General features: G+C 37.9%; 1 long non-coding RNA gene across 1 annotated transcript in view; it reads right to left on the minus strand.

Annotated features, from left to right (window-relative positions):
• Nucleotides 1-2,779: 2,779 nt before the first annotated feature.
• Nucleotides 2,780-22,748, minus strand: part of LOC105531816 — a 72,663-nt gene continuing 52,694 nt past the window's right edge. Inside the window, exons 4-6 of the long non-coding RNA XR_001004863.1 lie at nucleotides 11,230-11,549; nucleotides 7,565-7,708; nucleotides 2,780-3,425 (exon numbers count right to left, since the gene is read on the minus strand). This is a non-coding gene — a long non-coding RNA (uncharacterized LOC105531816). The remainder of the gene's footprint in view (nucleotides 3,426-7,564; nucleotides 7,709-11,229; nucleotides 11,550-22,748) is intronic.

Here is a 22,748-nt window from a genome sequence, read left to right on the forward strand (position 1 = left end):
CTCCAAGAACCCAGATTAAGTATTTTGAAAAATAAAATGTGTCTTGTTTATTATGAGTAATATTTTTAACTCCAAAAAGGATAAAGTGTTGGGATAAGAACTTTTATTGTGGCCATAGTATATATGCAGACATGGTTTTGAGTTATATTTTGGTTATCTGTGAGGCAAGAAATTTCCAGATGTTTTTACCTGAATGGGACAATTTCTACACACTGGCCCAATAGTTTCTAATCAATGTGAAGATGAGACCTTTTGTTGGCCAGGGCATCCAGGGCTAAGATGACTGCCTGAAGCTTGGCAAAGTCTGTTCCTTGGGTACTGTCCTTTACCAGGGATCTCCTGGTTAAGGGATGAAAAACAGCAACATTTCACTGAGCTCTACCATGTAGGATGGTCAGCAGTGTCATCCACACAGTCTGCGAACTCCCATTACTGTTCACTTGGGGAATCCCAAGGGCTTCCAGATAGCCAAGGGCTCTGTAAGAGGGGTGACCACCTCCGGCACTCTGGCATGTGCCACAAGTCTGAGGATAGACAAAGCTACCCACTCTTGCAGGTAAAATATGCCAGGGGGCCTAAGTTTGGCTCCATCATGTCCTAGGGAAGCCTCAGTAGCTGTACTGAGCTCGTGGAGTGCAGTTTTCATTACCAAAAGCATGACGGGAAACTTGGAATACAGTCACAGGCTTGGAGACTGTGAAAGCCTCTGTTTCCAGGAGAGCCCAATAGGTAGGCAGCAGCTGTTGTTTTAATGGAATATTGCATGAAGTCACAAGGGGAAATTTTTTGTATCAGAAACTCTGGGGCAAGTAATGGTCATAAGTGGGCCAGAGATGCCAGGGGGCACGAGAAGAGAGAGGAGAGGGGAGGAGAAGGGGGAAGAGGGAGAGGAGGAGGAGGAGGAGGAGAGGAGAGGGGAGGAGAGGAGAGATCTGTAGACTGTATTTTGAAGAAAACATGTTTTAAGTTAATTTTTTTTCCTTTAAAGATCACGATTTTTTTTTTTATTATTCCTTAGAAATCTTTAAGGCCACAAAGATTTCTCTCTCTCTCTCTCTCTCTCTCTCTTTCCCTCTCCTTCTCTCAGATTGGAAAGTGAATACTTGCAAAACAAAGGACTTCTTTCTAGACTGTATGAAGAATTTTCAATCTTCATTAAGAATATAACTCATTAAAAACGTACAAAAGAGTTTAACAAATACTTTAAAGAAAGTAAAATAAACGTATAAATATATTTGATTAGTCATTAGGGAAATGATATTTAAATCACAATAAAATACCATTTAATACCTATTCAAATGCCTGAAATGAGGTGAGACAGGGAGAAGGTGGGGAAGCTGACTATACAATATGTCTGTGAGGATGTAGAGGAACTGGAATTCTCATATATTCCTGGTGGGAATATAAAATGGTGCAATTACTTTGAAAAACAGTTTGGCATTCTCTTAAAAATTTAAATATTTCGTACCATGTGATACACCCATTCCACTTCTAGGTATTTACCCAAAAGAAATAAAGGTATATACTCATAAAAAGACTTGCACACAAATGTTCATAGGAGCTTTATTTGTAATAGTCCAAACCTGGAAACTACCCAAATGCCTATCAATATGGGATTGCATTAATACATTTCAACGTATCCATAAAATGGACTAGTACTGAGCAATAAAAAAATAAACTATTGACACATGCAAATACATAGCTAAATCTCAAATTGTACTGAGTGAACAGAGAAAGTGCATATACATCAAATGATTTTATTTACATACAGTTCTAAAAAATTTGAATTAACTGATAGTGACAGAAAGCAAATCAGTGATTGCTTGAGGATTGGGGATTGGGGATAGGAAGGGGGTGGGGACTGGGAAGAAAGTTCAAAGGAGTGCAAGTAAATCTTGGTGGTAGTGGATAGATTTACTATCCTGATTGTGGTGATGATTTCATGGGTGTATATGTGTGTCAAAATGTATCAAAATGTGCACTTTAAACTTCAGTAAAGCAGTTTTTTAAATGGCAATTTAGGAGAGATATGTGAAACAACTATTATATTGAAGACCTAATAAAATCCAAAGCCTAAAAATCAGACTTCCTTAATCAAAAGAGTGGAGAGAGTGTCACTAAATTTTTATTTTTATTTTAATTAATTAATTAATTAATTTTTTTTTTTTTTTTTTTTTTTTTTTGAGACAGAGTTTCACTCTGTCGCCCAGGCTGGAGTGCAGTGGCACTATCTCAGCTCACTGCAAGCTCCGCCTCCCAGGTTCACGTCATTCTGCCTCAGCCTCCCGAGTAGCTGGGACTACAGGCGCCTGCCACCACGCCCGGCTAACTTTTTTTCTTGTTTTTTGTGTTTTTAGTAGAGACAGGGTTTCAGCATGTTAGCCAGGATGGTCTCCATCTCCTGACCTTGTGATCTGCCCACCTTGGCCTCCCAAAGTGCTGGGATTACAGGTGTGAGCCACCGCGCCTGGTCCACTTAAATGTTTTTAAAGTCAGGAAGAAAATGTGTTGCTTTTGATAGGTAGGTAGATGGATTGACAGATGATAAGTGAGAGATTGACAGATGATAAGTGATAGATGAATAGATGATAGATGATAGAGATAGATGGATGGATGGACAGGTAGATAGATTAATTGATAGGGATACACAGATGATAGCTGATAGATGAATAGATGATAGATACATGATAGATATAGACAGATATAGATAGATAGATAGATAGATAGATAGATAGATAGATAGATAGATAGATAGATAGATAGATAGATTGACAGGGATAGACAGATTGATAGATAGATTGATTGATAGATTGATGGGATAGATAGACAGGAAACCGCATAGTTAAAACAAATGAGATGTCCTTCCTCTCAGCTATTTAGCTATCACAATAAACTCCATAATATAGGAGGATCCTCATTTTACAGTGTGGGAAAAGTCAGGTAGAGGGGTGTCAATGCCTGGGGCTGTAAGGATCCAGGAAGTCAATGTCTGAGCCCCTTTGCATTATGTCTCCTGTCTGTGATATAGCTGGAAAAGGCTGGAAGGGCTGAGAAGAAATCCCTCCTCTCCCATCCCTTATGGCCAGAGAGCTTTGTCACTCTCAGAAGACACTTAACAGCAGACTCATATTTCTCATTTAACCCCTGTACAGATTTAACCATGGCTACCCAAGATCGTAACATGAATTTGTTGAAAGTTCAGAATGTTCTCAGCATATGATACAGCAACTCTGCAGGGAGATTTTAGTTCATTTTGTGGCACTTCTGCTGCTCTAACAAGATATACAATAGCACTGAACTACTCATCGGATGATTTCCAGGAACAAAGCACTTTGCAGATCTATTAGGAAGACACAGGGTCAATGCCTAATGCTTCTTCTGCACTCCAGGATTTGAACCTTGCAGTTTTCCATTGTGGCCAGGCTCTAAGGGAAAGAACAAGGCTTTTAGTTTGGAAAATAAGTACGAAGAAACAGTTATAAAATTTCATAATGGGAGATAGTGTTTCTCCTATTAGGCCCCCAAAACTTTTACCACTGAACATCACTCTTGGCTTCGAACAGCAAGACTGAAATAATTATTTGGTGCTTCTTTTTTAAAGTTAAAGATTCAACCAAGAAAAAAAAAAAAGTTACGGAACAGAAGGAAACCCTCCAATAATTTACACTGTGTAATACTAATGTCTCCCTAGGAAAAAAGAAGCAAAAGTTTGAGTTAATTGTATTAGTTTGGTATGTCTGAATAGTTAGGTAAATCTAAAAAATGATCATACTGCTGAAGAATTTTTGTTTCTTAGTTTTTCTACCTGTGCCTGCCCCACCCCAATGAGACCCTGGGACTTTATGCATGCCTAAAGTAATAGAGAAAGGGGAGTCTAATATGCAATTCTGGAGGATTTGTGTGTGCAACAATAAAGAATTAGTATTATATCTGATTTCTTTTTTTTGAGACGGAATCTTGCTCTGTTGCCCAGGCTGGATCTCAGCGGCACGATCTCAGCTCACTGTAACCTCTGCCTCTTGGGTTCAAGCAATTCTCCTGCTTCGGCTTCCTGAGTAGCTGGGATTACATGCACGTGCCACCATGCCTGGCAAATTTTTGTATTTTTTAGCAGAGACGGGGTTTCACCATGTTGGTTAGGCTGGACTCAAACTCCTGACCTTGTGATCTGCCCACCTCGGCCTCCCAAAGTGTTGGGATTACAGGAGTGAGCCACTGCGCTTGGCCTGTATTTGATTTTTTATGAGTAGGATAGCACTTACAGTATCAAGAAACTGAAAATACCACAAATTTGACTCTGACACTCCTACTAGTCTTAAATTATCAAGTTAAACATCAGACAGAGAAAAATATTACCATCCATTTATAAAAGAGTTTCGGAGACGTCTAATATTCTACGAGTTGTATGGAGGTGGGGACCAGGAGGAAGTTTTCACATATAAATGGATTATGCACTTATCCAATTCACGTTTTGATTAGTAAATCTTTCTATAGTAACTGAGGTCTTTTGTCATATCAATGGGGCTTCAAATTCATTGTCCACCTCAGGTTGTAGCACCATGAGGAACTTTCTCAGGGATTCTAGTAAGTTCTGTGATTATATCATGAAAATCTATAAATATAGCCCATATATCCTTGACTCTAGTTTTTTTTTTTAAAAAAAAAAAAAAGAGGAGGAGCTACCATTATCTATGATTTTATCTAAATCCTCTGGAATATTTATGTGTTCATTATCTTGTACCATTACTATAGTCCCTAGGGTTCAAAAACGTGCACTTGGTTATAAATGATTAAACTAATATGGTACGTTCTATAATTTAGGATTTCATTTAATTCTCACAATAACTCTGTGTGGTAAGTACTATTATTGCTTTTTTTAAACAGATAAATCTGAGGCATTGACAAGATAAGTAAATTTAATCAAAGCTAGTTGATGCTAGAATTATGGTGTGAATTCAGAAATTATTATTTTAATAGCCTGCATGCTTAATCACTACACTATGTTTCAGAGATAGTCATTCTCTACTGTTTTATAAGATTTACAGAAAGGTTGTACACTGATCCTATATATCATCATGAAAAAATCTTTACTGTAAATAATTAAAACTAATTCAAGAATTGGTTCCACCACTAAATGTATTAATTTTTAGGCATAAATCTATCATGTTTTTGAAAAAATCCATATACATAATATAATAATTATTACCATATGATTTTATTTAGAACTGAAATAACTGTTAATTATAATATTTTATTTAAAAATTAAAATAAATTTTAATTTATTTCTAAGGAACACTGTAGGAGAGACTTTATGCTAGTTTGACCTTCCTTGGGCTTTAAATTTCAGTCGAACTTTAAATAGAGCAAATTTAAATATAACTCTGTCTCTGACTTACAGATACAGAAAAAGAAAGGAGTCATTGGATATAGCAACTTTGTTGATAAAGATGTTGCTATATCAATAAAAAAGACTGTCTTTGTCTCCAGGCCTCACCTTTGCTTGTTACACAATGATATCCTACCGCTGGCAGGAATGATAAAAACCAGAAATGCTATGTCTGTGGTTCAACAGCTCCTAAAGCTGTTTACTTGAAGTAACAATACTTTCCACTGTGCATTGTGAGTGAAGAACTGAAATGAATGTACTACCATTGCATTTAATTGGAAGATTTAGTCAGGCAGGCAAGAAAATCCCCTAACCAGAATAGCGACATGTGGGCTAGTAGTGTTCTAGCCACTAGTAATTGCTTAATGGTACAGAGAATCCCGGTGAAAAGCCCATGAGATATTCTTACTATTAGTGTAAACTGAATTCAAAGCTTTGGTTTGCTTGCTTGGGTATTATGTGCACTTATGAGATTAGATTAATAATAGCCCAAACGGGTTCTGTTATGGCAAGTACAATCTTAATGTCTCATGGCTTTAACCATATTATTTCAGCAAGTCCTAGGTCTTAAATGAACCTCATTATTACAATCTAAGTGACTTTGAATGAATTCAATCTCATAACAGAAAAATGTCTAAACCTCCCCTTCCATGTCTCCCATTTTTCTATGGTTCTATAACCCTACCCCCATATTCAGAACTTTGAGGGATCTTGTAAAGTATACTTCACTGTAAAGACCTTGGCTCACTCAATTTTCAGTATGTTCACAGCTCTCTTCATTCATGTAGACTCTTTTCTACCTTTGTCCACAGGTATTGACTTGTGTTAAGCACAGTCATCTTTCTCTGGATGGAGATTAGAAGTCTGCTGGCAGGCATCTGGGATGTCAGACCTTGGCTCTCTAGTTGTTTCAACTACAACGGTCATATTTATTTACCTTGGATGCTGAAAATGGTTAAGAGACTCACCTGCCTCTTATATCAAATTGTAACTCAACTTACCTGAATAATTGGTGACTTCGTGTTTGTCATTAAATGCTTTCTTAACTTCTCTTACCCTTCTCATTTATCCCTATTTGTTAAGATCATCTTATAAAGATTTGCAGCCCTAACACTTAGCAATCCCATTAGATCTTTTCCTTCATGCCCTGTGCTTTAGGACCAATCCAGCCAATCACAGGTCCCACCTAGTGCTCGTTCACATCTCTCACTGCCCTTTTATGCCTATGGTGTTCACTTCACTTCAAGCCCATGCCACTGTATGTCTGTTTAACTGCTCATTTCTGGAATGGCCCTGCAAACTCATCTCCTTTCTCCTCGTTGTGCATGGTTGCCAGTCCAAAGTGTCTTAAGACAAACAAACAAACAAACAAACAAAAATCCAACTAATGATTTAATACATTCAGGTTTCAGAGCACGTTCTTACACTATTTTTATAATGCAGGTTTTTCCCACCTGAATGTGTATTCAGGAGATTCAGAATGTCCCAAGTGGAGGAGGCTTGTTTGGGAAGCCAAAGGTAGTGTATGGACGGTAACTGGGGGCCTGTGAGTGTATTGCCTCTTCCAGTTCCACCATATGGCCACCTCCATCTCATAATTTCCCTTCTCAGAAAAGGTACAACTTCATTAGGATGGCAATATATACATAAGGTGTCATTAAAGAGCCTATGTAAGTCACAGCTAAAAATATGTATGGGAAAAAATAAAGTTCAAAATGATTGTCCAACAACCATGAACTGTTCAAATAAGTTATATTGTATCACTGAATCATATATGTTATGCTTTCAAAGATAATTGATTGCCATAAAGAAATGCTTATGATACAATGTCTCGAGAAAGATATAATTGTAGTAGTTATATTAGTTCTGAGCCTTCATTGAATGCTTAGCTGTTTACCTAATTTCCTTTTTTAAATGTTCACTGCAAAAGCAAGATACAAAACTGTTCAAACTGGGAAGTTTTTGACTTGTCTGCATTTTTTCTAAGTTTAGTAAATGAGCGCTGTATTAGTTTATTAGTCAGAAAATATTATTTCAAAAAGCTAAATATTAATTCAAGCCCAAACACGATGAGGCATTTCATTTATATCTTGTCACAGAAATCTTGTAAGTGCCCTTAAAGGATCATTAAACACACCCTTTTATAATCGTTTGTATACTTCACTGGAATATATATACCCCTCACTAAAATGTACGTTTCTTGGGGGAAGAGCCATGTTTATGTTTTAATACACTGCTCGACACAATGGGCCTTCACAGAATGTCCATAGACACAAATTATCTGTGCTCATCCTGATAGGAAAAGCCTGTTTTCTAAATTTTCTACAATCACATAGGGAGCAAGAAAAAAACTATTTTAAAAGTGATTTTGATTGTTTCTAGTGAAAAATATCAAGAGGAAAACAGTCAAATAAGCAAAATGTGCCCAGAAGCTGAGCCCTCTTATTAACAATGTGGATATTAATTTATAATATGAAACAATACATGTGCATAACTTAAAAACTCAGAATATCCAAAGTAAAAAGTAACATCCTTTTTTTATAACAACCCCCACCAGACTTTAACTGCAACTAGCATACATAATTTCTTATGATTTATTCCAGAGGCCCTAAACATTCGTGAATGTATTAGATTATGCAAAACACATGGAGATATACATAGATTTGTTTATATTATTTATAATAGTAGAAATAAATATATATGAAAAATTTGTGTCTATATGAAAAATGTGTGAACATATCTAAATATATATATACTTAATGAAAAATACTATGTACACATCAGAAAACAATCCCGTTGCGCTTGATTTTTTTTAATATAACATATCAGCAATCTTTCTTTTCAGAAAAGTGTATCATTGTGCACTTTATTTTTTTATTTAATGTATCTAGCAATCTTTCTATTCAGCGAACTTTATTATAATATAACACCCCTTTATTGGCAGATACTTTGGTTATTGCCAAAATTATTTTTAATGCTTTTGTAAAATATATATATACAATTAATATATGTGTGTCTTAGATACATAAAGTTGATATGTATATAATACATATAATACATATTTAAATTATATATGAAAGTTAAATATATGTATATGTATGTATATGCATAACTGTGTATTTCTGTTTGTGTAACTTATAGCACTCCTAGTAGAGGACTCTTTTTAAATATGGAAATGCATTAGTAAATTGCCACTCAGAAGTTTATAGAAAGTGGCAGCCTGGCTCCACCCACTTCAGCACTGGGGAGAAACCAACCTTAGCATTCGTTTCATCAGAGAGATTAAAAATGGTAACCTGCTGTTATTTTAATTTGCAATTTAAAAAATTCTGAGTAAAACTGAGAATTGAAATATATTTATTGGCCATTTGTATTTACTTCTTTGTAAATTGCTAGTTTTCTATCTTTTTTATTGATTTGTTTGAGCTTTTATTAGTTAAAATAATAGACCTTTGTGAAAAGATGAATTATTTTTTCCCTGGATTGACTCTCCTTAGACTTCTAAACATGACGGTGTGTACTTGTTATCCATAATATTTTTAGTCACATATATCTAGCATTTTCTAGTATGTGAATTTTGTGTTTATTAGGAAGATCTACTCATCCCCAGATGATTAAAAACAATTCATTATTTTTTTTCTAAATGGTTTATAGTTTGGTTGATTGATCCGGATTTTTGTTTTATTTTGTTTTGCTATATAATTAGTCACTTTCCCCTCTCCCCTCCTGTATCCCCTTCTAAGAGCCACACTTGAGTGAAGAATTTTCGGTAGCCTGAGAATTTGCTGCAACCTCAGTGGTTACAACGAGTATCTGCCCTTTCCTCTTGTTAAATGTCTATTTTCAAGATTGGCTTCTCAGGGACCTACTTGACTCTAGTAGGCGGTACAGTGTGGGCCCCTGGAAACTTTGTACCAGCGATAGCACTGATTGTTTACTTTCCTCTTCATTTTCACTTCTATTAACTCAAGTGGCAAAAGACTTTTGGCTTCTCCCCTGATTGTGCAAAAGGCTGGGAGGAACCGCATGTGGGTCTCTCTACAACTGTATGCCTCTCTGCCCACCTCAGCTGACCCTAAGGCTTTGCGGCACCTCCTCGCTTGGCGCTTCGTGTAATATCTCCCGCCATCTTTACTTAGTGATGTGGATGATTGGAAGCTTCTGGCCACCAGCCCTTTCCACAGTTTGAGTACTGCTGATGTAGTTTTATCATTGCTTGTTTGTTTTAATTATTCTCTTGTAGGGATGTCAGAGGGAGGGAGTGGGAAGCATTTGAGATCTGGCTTTACTCCTCTATCTTAAATAACAGGAAGTTCAAACTATTGTAATCATTTTTAAATCATCCACTGCCATGGGAAAATGGCTAAAATAAATAGCCCACAGCAATCACTTCTATAAAGAAAACTGTGTCTCTTGAGAAAAGATATTAAAATCCAAGAAAAATTTCAAAAGGAAATTTCAATCAATGTTATTAATTGGTCCATATTAACATAGAACTATTTCTTATTCAAATCTTCTTTGGAAGTAACAATCCTCATCAAATTCTTCAAAAAATATCTAAACCTGAGAGTATATAACATTAATTCTTTTTGTTCCTGCTTTCCATCATCACAGAATCTGGCAGAAACAACATAAAAAAGTTATGAACCAAGAATACTAACATAGCAATGGAATACATGAATTTTTTTTTCCCATGACAATTCAACAGCTGTTCTATGGGGATCAAATACCTCTACCATTAAACAATACAGGAAATTAATAATTTCAAGCACAACTTAGATCACTGCTTTACTTATGAGTTTTCAGGCCCAAATCAGATTTTAAGTGTATGTGAGCAGGTTTCAAATAAATGTTAAACAATTGTATTGCTCTAGGAATAATTTGACAACATTACATATGTAAGCATTAACATTTTTGTATTAAAGTCAGATTCAAATGACCATCATTGGAAGTCTATTCTTTACCTGCTTTTCAAAATTCTTGATTTCTCTTCCTATTGAGAACAGTTGCATTTTCACAAAGCTGTTTGATTGTGTGTGTGTGTGTGTGTGTGTGTGTTTAACAGATAGATAAATCTGAGTTCAGTGTTTAGTTTCTGACTCTATATCAGCTTCATGTTTCTCACTTATACAAGGCCTGTGGAAGATGCCCTCCAGGACAAATTTTCTTCTGTACCTTCAAAGATGAAAGACGTCTACCAAAGGGATAAAATTTGCCTCAAGCTTTCAAAAATGTGATATCCAAGTTCATTACTTGTGCTCCATTCCAGTCAACTGGAGTCAAATCCACATAGCAGAATCACCACCCGAGACCTTGTCTGCCATTTAGAAAATGACTTCCCAAACCACAGAGGCTTAATTTGGAGCCCACCTCTCCATACATGGATTTGTTTTTCTCTCTGAAGAGTCCAAGCCAGTGATAACCAGGGCAATATCTTGTCGGACACTGATATTTCTGCTGTCAAAAAAAACAAAAACAAAAATAAAAATGGATAACTTCCCCCCCCCCCAAAACCTCCCATACAAGGTCCCAAACTACCGCCCTGGGCCTATGGGTTCCTCTCAAGCTACCAGATTGCACAATGTACTATCACAGAATGTCATATTAGAGCCCTGTTCCAGTCGCATCCAATAAGTAATCTGGCATGAAGAAAAGTTAACTGAATTAGTGGCCAGTTGGGACACTTTGTGACCTACTCTTTAGGAACCAAGTCCTCTGAACTTTTCCATTCCGCTTTGCCTTCATACTTTAATAGGGACCGAATCTCCATTAACAATTGAACGGCGACAATAAGTGCCATCAGGAAAAGGAAATTCAATTTTCGTGGGGGATGACAGCCTTACCTTTTCGCGCTTAATTGGCCGTATTGTCTCCAAAAGTTAATTGGTTACTTAGTCCAGGTAGTTAGTAAAATGTTTAGCTGCGTCAAAAAGCTCAGGCTCCCACTGTTAATGGGGCATGAAATGGAATGTTTGATACTGCAAATAAAATCAGTGATATTCAAGGATGTTATGGTAGGTAATGCGTTGAAACTGCCATTTAATGGGTCCTGGAAGATTAGGGTAGTGTCAGCCGGAACCGCCCGGTCTCTTTTCTGACATTGTTAGTTGCCTCTTCATTTACTTAACGGCTGTCTGCACTGATTACATAGGCATAAAACTCCCTACAAAAAAACAACAGAGACACGCTCTATTAGCAGTCCAATTAGAACTATTTGCATATTACAGTTCATTTCTGCTTAAGTGAATCCCTAATACAACTTTAGGAAAAAAAAAAAAATTCTATTGTGTCATTTGAAAGAAAGAGAAAAGAAAAGCTTTAAAGGTGATCTCTCCTCCTTTCCTTTTCTCACTTCATTTCTCTCTCTCTCTCTCCCACTCTCTCTCCCTCATTTCAGATATTATCTACTTTGAGTTGAAAAACAGAAAATAACAACTTTGAAGTTGAGATGATGTTGTTGAGATTTGTAAAGACTAGAGCGCTCTTGTGATAATTCAGTCCTTCTGCAAAAATCCAGACCAGTGTCACACATGACTGTTACGATTCACTTAGAGGTGTCTACTTTTGAGATATGTTTACAGTTTGTTTTAGATCCACGTTGCTTTGAATTTTCCAGCAAAGATGTTAATCTCTGTAACAACATCCCAGGCCTTACCTACACAATTACAGAGAGCAGAAAATGTGGTTCTGTATCTGTCTCTGTGCCACTAAAGGTTCTGACTATGTACACCTGGGGGATTGTCAACTGCACATAATATCAACACACGTGAAATCAATTCCCTTTCACACAGGTAAGGACGGTGACAAGTAGGGTTAAAAGCAAAACTGGACACTTCACTTTACCAGACATTTCTCTGATTTTCCAAATTTTAGTCCTTAGAAATGTCGTCATTTGATGGCTACTTATAAAGGCATTAGGGACACTTTATTTGCATTATTATTAATATTAATAATGATGATTATATAGCAATCAGAGGGTTTTTATTGAAGTTGGAAAGGAATCTTTCTCTAGCATAGGCCCTGATAAATACTACTGAATTAAAAGCAGCACGCTTTCTTAAACTGATGCTTGAAGTATGTAGAGAGTGTTTTAAGATAGCAAGCACAGTTTACAACGAATGTTTTCAAGATGCTCCATGGACATTCACATAATCCCCCAATCTCACTGAGTCCTGTGAGTTTATGGGAGACTGGGAGAGTATAGGAATAATTATTAAATGGGAAAAGAGAGTGTTGGAAAGGAGAAATGGCTCAACTGCACTGAGTCTCTGGTAGGTAATGCAGGTGACAGGAAGAGGACGATGATGGCCCACTGGGCACCACTGAGAGTTTCAGTGAATGGTCAGGTAGGAGGGTAACCTGGACTGTAGGGGAATGAGGATGCCAGTGTAGGAAGTTTCAAAGCACTTGGCATCTCATGGCAATCACTACGGTTGACTGCAATGGTTATAATAATGGAATGATGGTTTTTCAATCTAATGTTGAACATTTTATTTGGGATGCACATACAACTCCTTCAATTAAAAAAAAAATACAGAAAGCGCAAGACTGGAAATCACCCTCCAAAACATCTGGACTGGACAGCAGAAGAGTAAGAAGCGTGAGAGAGAAGGGAGTTTGTTATTTTGGGGATTATCGTGATGTCAGCAATTCATGTTGCTGGCAAGTTTCCCTTTAGACAAAGTTCTGGCTTCCACCCCGAGCTTACAGCCACACCCTCGAATTTTCTCAGGCCTGGGACCAACGAAGACCCCTATGTCTGATGAATGTTCCTCTTGCCCTGAATGGACTCTAATATGAGATATGCCAATGGGGATGCATTGCAGCCGTTTGATTGGTCCTGGGAGTAGTTACCTAGAAGAGCCATGCAATACCTTTGATGTTCACACACTTACACTAATACCCACAAAGTTTTTCCAACACTCACATCACCCACTTATCTTTTGTCCGGTAAACCTAATTTCACAGGTCAGCCCCCCTCCACAATTCTCTGAATTTGCAAGTCACTGGAGGAGTTCAGGTGTTGACCATGACACATGGGAGTAGAGAGATGGAGATTATTAAAAGTGGCAAATAAACTATTCAAGAAATATGAACAATTCCTAACTGGCCCTTTTTCTTGTTCATCTCTAAGCCACCATTTTAAGTGTAACAAGTACACAATTGTAAGGAAAAAGCAGAGAGGAAAGACAGCAACCACAATAGCAGCCACTCAACCCCAAAGCAGTGTAAACAAACCAAACAAAAAAGCCTATCAGAGGGGAAGGCAAAATCCTCGATCTGTCATTTTCAATTCTTTTCACCACAGGAGCAGAGGCACAGTGTGAAACGTGCTGGCTCTGGTATTGTTTGGTCGCCCCGGTGGGTCCTCTGTGCCCTGCCTCCTGCTTTCATCCAGCTCTCATTAACACTACCACCAGATGAGCACCGTCAGAGGCAGAGGCGGACACGCCGGCCCATTGCATGGGTGCAGCGGCCCTGCCAAGGGTGGCAAGGCAGTGAGTGCCAGGGAGAGTGAGCCAGACAACTTCAAGACACATACTTTTGCCCCTGAAAGCAGTCGTTGCACCCCGCCAGGAAAACAGCTCTCTGGAAAAGCACTGCCTGCTAGTAAAATGGACTAAATCAGTAAACAGTGATTAAGGCTCTGGCTCTGCGACTGTTGTCGCCACCTCAGACACATGCTTCTCCTCCCTACACACACGCACACACAGAAAAAAAAAAAAAAAAAAAAGAAACACCAAGCAATAGAGCCAAACTTGAGATCCAGAGGGAGTTGGCTGAAGAGTTAAGGAGAAAGAACAATTCATGTTCCTTGAAGGGGAGATGCTGTTTTCCTGAAAAATGAAATGAATATTTCTGGATATTCATTTCTCTCAGTTTTTTTTTGGACTTGCATTGAGAATTGGCTTTCTAAATAAAACATCAAGCAATGAATGTAGGCAGTAGGTTGTTCAATTTAACATCTATTCCTTATTTGTCTGATTCAGCAATGTGCAGAACATAATCTAAACCCTCCAATAGGTGGGATAAACAGAAGCAGCATAACATGTCTTGATGTGTGCTGTTTAGTAGAAACATGTCACGTCATCAGATTGCTTTCTTGAGTCAGAAGAATAAATCCTACATACACAAGTATACATATATATGTACCCTTTGATCTTCCTATGTATAGATATAGACAGATGTCATATGTAAATACAATTACATAATTTCATGCTTTTAATTTTTTTATATAATGCTACAACCATAATAATTTAAAATATATTGTAGCTTTCACCATGAAAATGTGTTTACATGGAGCGTAGGCATTGTGCCTGTGCTCCGAACCCAGCAGAGAAGGTTGACTGGAACTCTAGAATACAGGAGTATAATTCAAAAAGACCCTGACAACTTGGAGAAATGGTCAGAAACAAGCAGAATGAGGTCTTCTGAGTGCAGGGTCACACAACAGACAAGGAAAAAGACCAATGAACTCCACAAATGGGGATCTAGGGCTGGCAGCAACTCCCAGGCTGACTGTGAATCAGAAGTATGGACTGTGTGAACTAGCGGACTCCTGAGCAGCCACTGCACCCTGTCAGGCCCCGATACGAAACTGCATGTAGCCTTAGCCCACCCAACTCGATCCTGGTTCAAAATGGAATGATTCAAAGTGAATGAAGAGGGGTCCAAGCAGGACATTTTAATCAAAAGGAAAAAAGGCCAACCCTCAAAGACTTAATGTCCACACATATATAGATGATAGTCCTCAAAGGAACTTGCCAAATATTGTATGGATTATTTCTCAAACACCTTTAAAAACAGCAGCTAGTAAAAATCAACTCAATTTATCGTTGGAGAAACTCAAAGTCTGTGCCCCCACCAAATCTCCTGGTGAAATGTAGTCCCCTGTGTTGGAGGTGGGGCCTGAGGGAAGTGTTTGGATCATGGGAGCGGATCTCTCATGAATGGCTTAAGGAGCCAGCCTCTTGATGAGGAGTGAGTTCACGGGAGATCTGGTCGTTTAAAAGTGTGTGGTATCTACCCCCTTCACTCATGCTCCTGGTCTGGCCATGTGAGATGACTGTTCCTCCTTTCGAAACCCTCCTGCCATGGCTGTAAGTTTCCTGAGGCTTCACCAGAGACCAAATGGATGCCAGAGCCATGCTTCCTGTATAGCCTGGAGAACTGTGAGCCAATTAAATATCTTTCCTTTATAAATTACGCAGCTTCAGGTATTTCTTTATAGCAATGAAGAATGGCCTAACACAGGGGCACAGGGCATCTTCACCAAGTGTAGTCCCTGCGGCAATGCTGATCAGTGTTCATAGATGACACTGGGTGTTGGAAACAAGACACGGCAAAGGGAAGAGGAAATAAAGACTTGAGGAAAAGCCCAAGACGAAGAAGAAAGAGAAAAGGAAGAGTGTAAGTGCAGTTATGGATATACAACCATGTGGGCAGTAGAGGTAGAAATTAATCCATGGACCCTGATATTTTTTTTCAAATGCAGAATGTAATAATAACAGTAGAAATGACAGTAATAAATAATATTCACAGAGGTATCAAAATCTTTGTTGGTCATTAAGAATCTCTACTTTGGTCAACTCCAACACAGGGGATTAGATCTCAACAGGAGATTTGGCGGGGACACAGATTTTGACAGTTTCTCCAATGATAAATTGAGTTGCTTTTCACTAGCTGCTGTTTTTAGGAAACTGAGCCCTATAAAGGTGTTTAACTTATTTTATTTGCCAGCCCACTATCTCCAGGGATTTTGACTAACATTTAATTGTTTCCCTCTTAACAACAAATGTATTAAGGAAATTCTGTAAACGTAGGCAAATCATTAACCCATTATAAAGTTTATTATTTCTCAGTCTAAATTGTGTTTGCATTTGTTTATGGGAGTTGTGGTAAGAGCATTCAAAGTTATTGAAGTGTCTTGAGGTAGTGATTCTGGTTAATGTTTGACAGTGATCATCGTGGTGAGCCTTTGTGTGAGTGTGTCTGTGAAGGAGTGGCTACTTAACTTGCAGGGCCCAGTGAAAAATTAAAATGTGGGACTTCGACAAGGACCCAGACATCCCCTACCCAAGGACTGAACTCTAACACAGGGAGAGCAGCCAACCCTCACTCCCAATAGATTGCAACTTCCCTTTCAGGATGTGCTAGGTATCTGAATTGGTACCTGCCAATTGGCATTCTGAATGTACCCTAATGCTGCAGGAGCTGGGCAGGGCTGGTATCCACCTTCCCCTGCCCCAAGACAGCACAGCACACACCTATCCTGACCTTCCCCAAGCCTGCACCTAGGACTTGCAGGCGGCCAAAGACTATACTGAATAGAAACTTGCTCTAGTTGCATGTCCATGAAACCCACTGTGTGTGCCTCAAAAATAACAATAACCTTTCTAGGGAATTTTTAAAAATATTTTCACATTTAATTAATATAAACATGCAAGATTGTCCCAAACAAATGCTATTTTGAAAGTTATCCCCCTTATGAGGCCATGAACAATTTCCAACAACACAGAATAATTCACAGCTGCCCTTCTCATTTTTATTTGTTTATTTATTGTTTTTTAGAAATGTGGTCTCACTATGTTGACCAACCTGGAATGCTGTGGCTATTCACGGACACAATCATAGAACTTACAGCCTCAAAAATCTTGTGCTCAATTGATCATCCTGCCTCAGCCTCCCTAGTAGCTGGTGCTACTGTGCCAAGCTAATTCATGGCTCTCTTTTTGTCCAAATCTGGGAACCAGTTTATAGTCTCATCACTGAGAGTCATCACTTTCCCTTACATCCAATTATAGTATCGATTGATCTATCTGTTTTTGTTGTTGTTGTTGTTATTTTTTATTTTATTTATTTATTTATTTTTTTGAGCCGGAGTCTCGCTCTGTCACCCAGGCTGGAGTACAGTGGCGCAATCTTGGCTCCCTGCAAACTCTACCTCCAGGGTTCACGCCATTCTCCTGCTCAGCCTCCTGAGTAGCTGGGATTACAGGCGCCTGCCACTACGTCTGGCTAATTTTTTGTATTTTTAGTAGAGACGGGGTTTCACTGTGTTAACCAGGATGATCTTGATCTCCTGACCTTGTGATCCGCCTGCCTCCGCCTCCCGAAGTGCTGGGATTTTAGGCATGAGCCACTGCACCCAGATGCTATCTGTTATCTTATATATTATATTATATAGTATTAGATATATACAAATAAGCACATATGTGTGTATATTTTTTCCAGTAAGAGAAATAAATTTATGTCAATGCTAAGTTCTAATTTCCAACAAACTCCCTTTCAAGGAAGTGGCATTTTCATTAGTCTTTATATTCATAGACAAACCCAATACACAGCTATTATTAGGGAAAATGTGTCCCTTTATGAATCTGTTTGAGAAATGACAAATAATGTTGAAACTATCCTAAGGTGGTAATTTGATGGAATAAAATAGTTTCAAACACCTCTTTACTCCCATTTAATTTCACCTTTACTCATGGGTAATCACTGATGTAATTCATTGTTCATAAGCTTTTCTAAAAATTGAGGAATCATTTTGCTATGAGACGTTCACTTGGAGATCTAGAAAGTCATCTCAAATTTAGAGCAGACCTCTTTCATAATTATCTTTACACTAATTTTGTTTACAGCCAAGCAGGATCACGTCAGTCCTACAAATTGTCAGTGGAATTGAATTTCAGGCAACTCTTGCTTTTTTGCCAGCCTTCCTCCTCTCTCATCAGATGGGTACGATCAGAAGTGGGGGTTGGGGCCATTCTTTAAACTCTGACATATAATTTGCGTGGGTCTCCAATCCTAGTAAAAGCATGGTATTGGCTATGTAGAAATAGTTTTAAAAAAGGTTCCTTCCAATGATTGCTACCCTAATCCCCTTCTATATAAGAATTGGAGCTGCCACTGCTCTTCAACCCCAGGAAAATACTTCTGGTGTTAAGAGAGTCAAAGTCACCTATACAGAGTTTAAAGGACACCAAGCCACTTACTAAGCTTTCTAATTCCCCTTTCACCATCTCCCTCAAATATCAGACATCAGTCTGTGAACTGTGATTATCCCTTCCCTAAACTCCTCCTTACCCTAAAAATCAATCTTACACACCTGCCAAGGTGATGGCCATTTAAATTAGCCTATCTGATCACCAAAATTAAACCAATCTAGGTTCCTCCTTTGCATTAAGAAGTCAGCTTCAAAAAAAATACCTGATCACTGTCAATGTCATTAAGTAGGCAGCATGTTATAGTGGAAAGGGCATGGACATTAAAGTGATTCAAATTTTGATTCGGCTTTTATTAGCTTTGTGAACTCAGAGAAGTAGCTTCATCTCCCGGAGCCCCAGCGTCTTTAACCAAACGTAGACATGATCACCATAAACAGGACAACCTATGTGTCCCTGTCTTGTAGATAACAAGGTTACTTATAAGTTTGATTATTACTTATTGATATATATGTAACATAAAATGAAATAATCTTTTCATTTTTTGTGTGTAATCAAGATCTTAAGGAACTGGGGAAGAAGGCATATATATACATATGTGTGTATATATACGTATATATATGTACATACATACATATATATGTATATGCAAGCTTTATATATATACACATATACACATAAAAGCTTTCTATGTGTGTGTGTATATATGTATATACATATGTGTGTGCGTGTGTGTGTGTGTGTATGTTTGTGTGTATATATATCTCTCCAGGCTGGCGTTTAGTGGTGTGATCTTGGCTCACTGCAACATGCACCTCTAGGGTTCAAGTGATTCTCCTGCCTCAGCCTCCCGAGTAGCTGGGATTACAGGTGCCCACCACCATGCCTGGCTAATTTTTGTATTTTTAATAGAGATGGAGTTTCACCACGTTGGCCAGGCTGGTCTCGAACTCCTGACCTCAAGTGATCCTCCCACTTTGGCCTCACAAAGTGCTGGAATTACAGGCATGAGCCACCACGCCCAGCCAAATATATTACATTTTCATAACTTTAATGTATAAAAGGCGATTCACAGAAAGAGAAAGGCAAGTTTCAAGTGGGATTCTCGGTTTAAGTTGTGGATACTTGAGATGTAATCCAAAGGTATCTTACAGCTTAGGGAAGACAGAGAGTAAATGAACATGGAAATCGGAAAGAAAAATTGGCTTACCTTTCAATTGGTCTAGCACTGCTTTCATTCTTACTCCCAGATTCTCCCAGTACACAGATTGTTACAGGGGGACACGTTGTTCCTTAATGTGCAAAGTTAGTGCTTGTTTGCACACAATGAATTAGCTCCAAAAGGGAAAAGTGACCACAAACTATTTCATTTTCTCTATGCATCTCTGTTAATAAAAAGGTGTAATTCCTCAGAGAAAACACTGGTGAAAGAGAGTTCTGCTGGTGTGTTTGTGGCCCCCAATCAGGATAACAATTGGAAACTGTAGCAGATAGTCTTAGAGTGAAATGCAAATCAAACACATGAATATACCCACATATATTCCCATACTATTTTCATCATTGATTAACCAGCCACATGACCTTTTCAGTAAGAGAAATAATTGGCAGTTTTAACAGACGAAAAATTGATCCCATTACTCAGGATAGAATTTTCCACCTTTTTCAAAAGAGATGCTTATTAAAGAGGTCAGGTTTTTTTTTTTTTCCCCCTCAGGGTCATGCATATGTAAGTAAGCATAGCTATTATGTGCCATCTATAAGAATGGACGGGTGAGCCATAAACACAAACATTCACATACAGCCAGGTCTCCAGCGTTCCTGTTCACCAATTACAGTAATGCTGATGACATATCTAGTTTAATGCATATGGCATTAAAGTAGTCCCCCCTTTTCTAGGAAAATCTAATTACACCAAACCCAAGCACTCAATCAAACCTGTTATTCTGTGGCTAAACAGCCTGGCGTTAATGCAATTTGAGGAGATACAGGCCGTGACTAGAGACGTCATGTATTAACAATATCTAATGGGAGCTCCCGTAGGTAAATGAATATGCTAACAAGCAAGATCACTGCTAAATCTAATATCTTTAAGCTGTTTAATTCCAAACAGTCCCTTAATAAATCAATTGACCGGGAGAGCTGATGCCCCTATCAATTATTCAAGAGGGCAAATAAATATTTCAGATGATTTGATAGGAAGGCTGGTGCTGGTCTTATAGAAAGCTTTGCATTTCATTAGCCTCTTGCTAAAAGTTTTATAATGAGCAGAACACAGGTGGCATCCCCACTGCAGAAATGGAAAAGGGGGAAATAAGAGATTGGAGATCAAGACTTCCTTCATCTCTGCATTATTCCATTATCCAAACTTTTCTTTTTTAATGTGAAAATTGGAGTCAAGTCCCCCAAAGAATTATCATTCTCTGCAATCACAAAGGAAATTAAAATGATCAAAAGTATGTCATATTGCAAGAGTCTTAATTGTAATTCCTATTGGAAATGCAATTATCAGATACCAATATCGTGAATATAATTTATGCGTTTCCACATCCAAATAGCCCTTCACCAAATATTTAATATTATCAATTCCATTTTCCAGAAGAAAAAACTGAGTTCCCCTAGTCATTTAGAAAGTGCTGACTAGGTCACCTGTGTTTGAAAGCAGGCACTTTTTTTATTCTTTAGAGACCATTATTCATATTGAAAGCATACATTCCTGTTTAACATGATATCTGTCTTATGAATAATCCACATTTAGGTTGTGATCCTTTGTACCAAGAAATAAAAGAAACGGAAAAGTATTAAAGTGATTGACATCATTTTTCTCAATGTGCGTATGCATGTTTGTATGTTTCAAATGGACTTAGTAGAGAAAGATTCAAGAGGAAAAAATGAATGCAACTAAGTCACTTATCCCCAGAATAGTGGACACAAACAGTAACACTATTGCCTCTTGTTTCATACTGTGGAGGTGGCGACCCAGATGCTATTGGAAATGCTTGAAAACTATGGATGCCTTAAATAAGCATTTCCATATTATCTGTGAAAGAAAAGTATTTGTTTTTCTCTTAAGCTCAGATATTGATCAAACAACAACTTTATCAAATTTTGAGATTGCAGGCTGTGAAACTAAAACAGTGTGTCCTCTCAACAGCATTTTACAGTTTACAAATGTAAAATCTCTCTTAAGTTACTGTAAGCATTATTGTTATGAGAAGTACTGTAGAAGAGAAAAAGAATTTAGATTATCTGAAAAATAAAACTTAATTGTCAGAATGTTTGAATGTAAAAGCAGTTGACGACTATTTTTCTAAATAAAAAGATCCATATAAAAATCAGTGAATGAGTATTTTCTGTGCAGGCAGTTATACTCTACAAAATACTCAATGAGCTATGAAAAAGACATCTCAGCCACAGAAAATCATAATTTAAATGTTAGGTTTGTTCATTTTCAGCTTCATGAATCAATAGAGTAAATCCTTTATATTATTCTGTAAGTAAAATCTGGTCATGTTTAAAATCAGATTTTGGGACTTCTACTCATCAGAAGTACCTTTTCATGGGGCCATTTAATTAAGTGTTTATTTCTTTAATATTCTCAACCCCACAGAAACCATCAAGAATTTAAACAAGATGACAGATGTAACATATCTGGCAATGTCCTCATCCTCCCCTGCCTCAAATACCTAGTGATTACAGAAATTTTTTTTCGAATTTATTTTACCTGAAAAAAATTCTATTGAATCAGAAATTAAAAAGATTATCTTAAAGATAGAAGGCATGTGAAATTGGACTTAAGAAGGGGACAAGAGCCAGAAATCTATCAGGAGAGAACTTTCATGGAGGGTAGAATTACGTCCTGGGGTGCTCCAAAGAGAGAGAGCAGAAAGGGTACCCCATGGAATGACACTTTGAATGCCATATCTGGAGGGTCTAGGCAATGAAGCCCTTTACAACTCTAAACTTTCTGAAGGGATCAGGAAACAGAGTATGGTGATTTCCAGGCTGGAAATAAAACTTTCATACTTAAAAAGTATTTTCTCTTCATTGCTGAGGAAGGCCTCTATAATTAGATGCATAAACTAGCACATATGACCAAGAAACACACACAGTTGGTCAAAGACAAGAAAGATATCTATCTCCACAACTTTGGGAAACAGAGCAAACAGATCAATATATGAAAATAAGCACAGGTGGCCAGGGGTAGTTGCTCATGCCTGTAGTCCCAACACTTTGGGAGGTTGAAGCCAGTTGATCACCTGAGGTCAGGCATTTGAGACCAGCCGGGGCAACATGGTGAAACCCCGTCTCTACTAAAATGCAAAAATAACCCGGTCATGGTGCCACATGCCTGTAGTCCCAGCTACTCAGGAGAATGAGGCAGGAGAATCACTTGAATCGAGGAGGCGGAGGTTTCAGTGAGC

Source organism: Mandrillus leucophaeus, unplaced genomic scaffold (genome assembly GCF_000951045.1).
Source record: "Mandrillus leucophaeus isolate KB7577 unplaced genomic scaffold, Mleu.le_1.0 Scaffold91, whole genome shotgun sequence".
NCBI lineage: Eukaryota > Metazoa > Chordata > Mammalia > Primates > Cercopithecidae > Mandrillus > Mandrillus leucophaeus.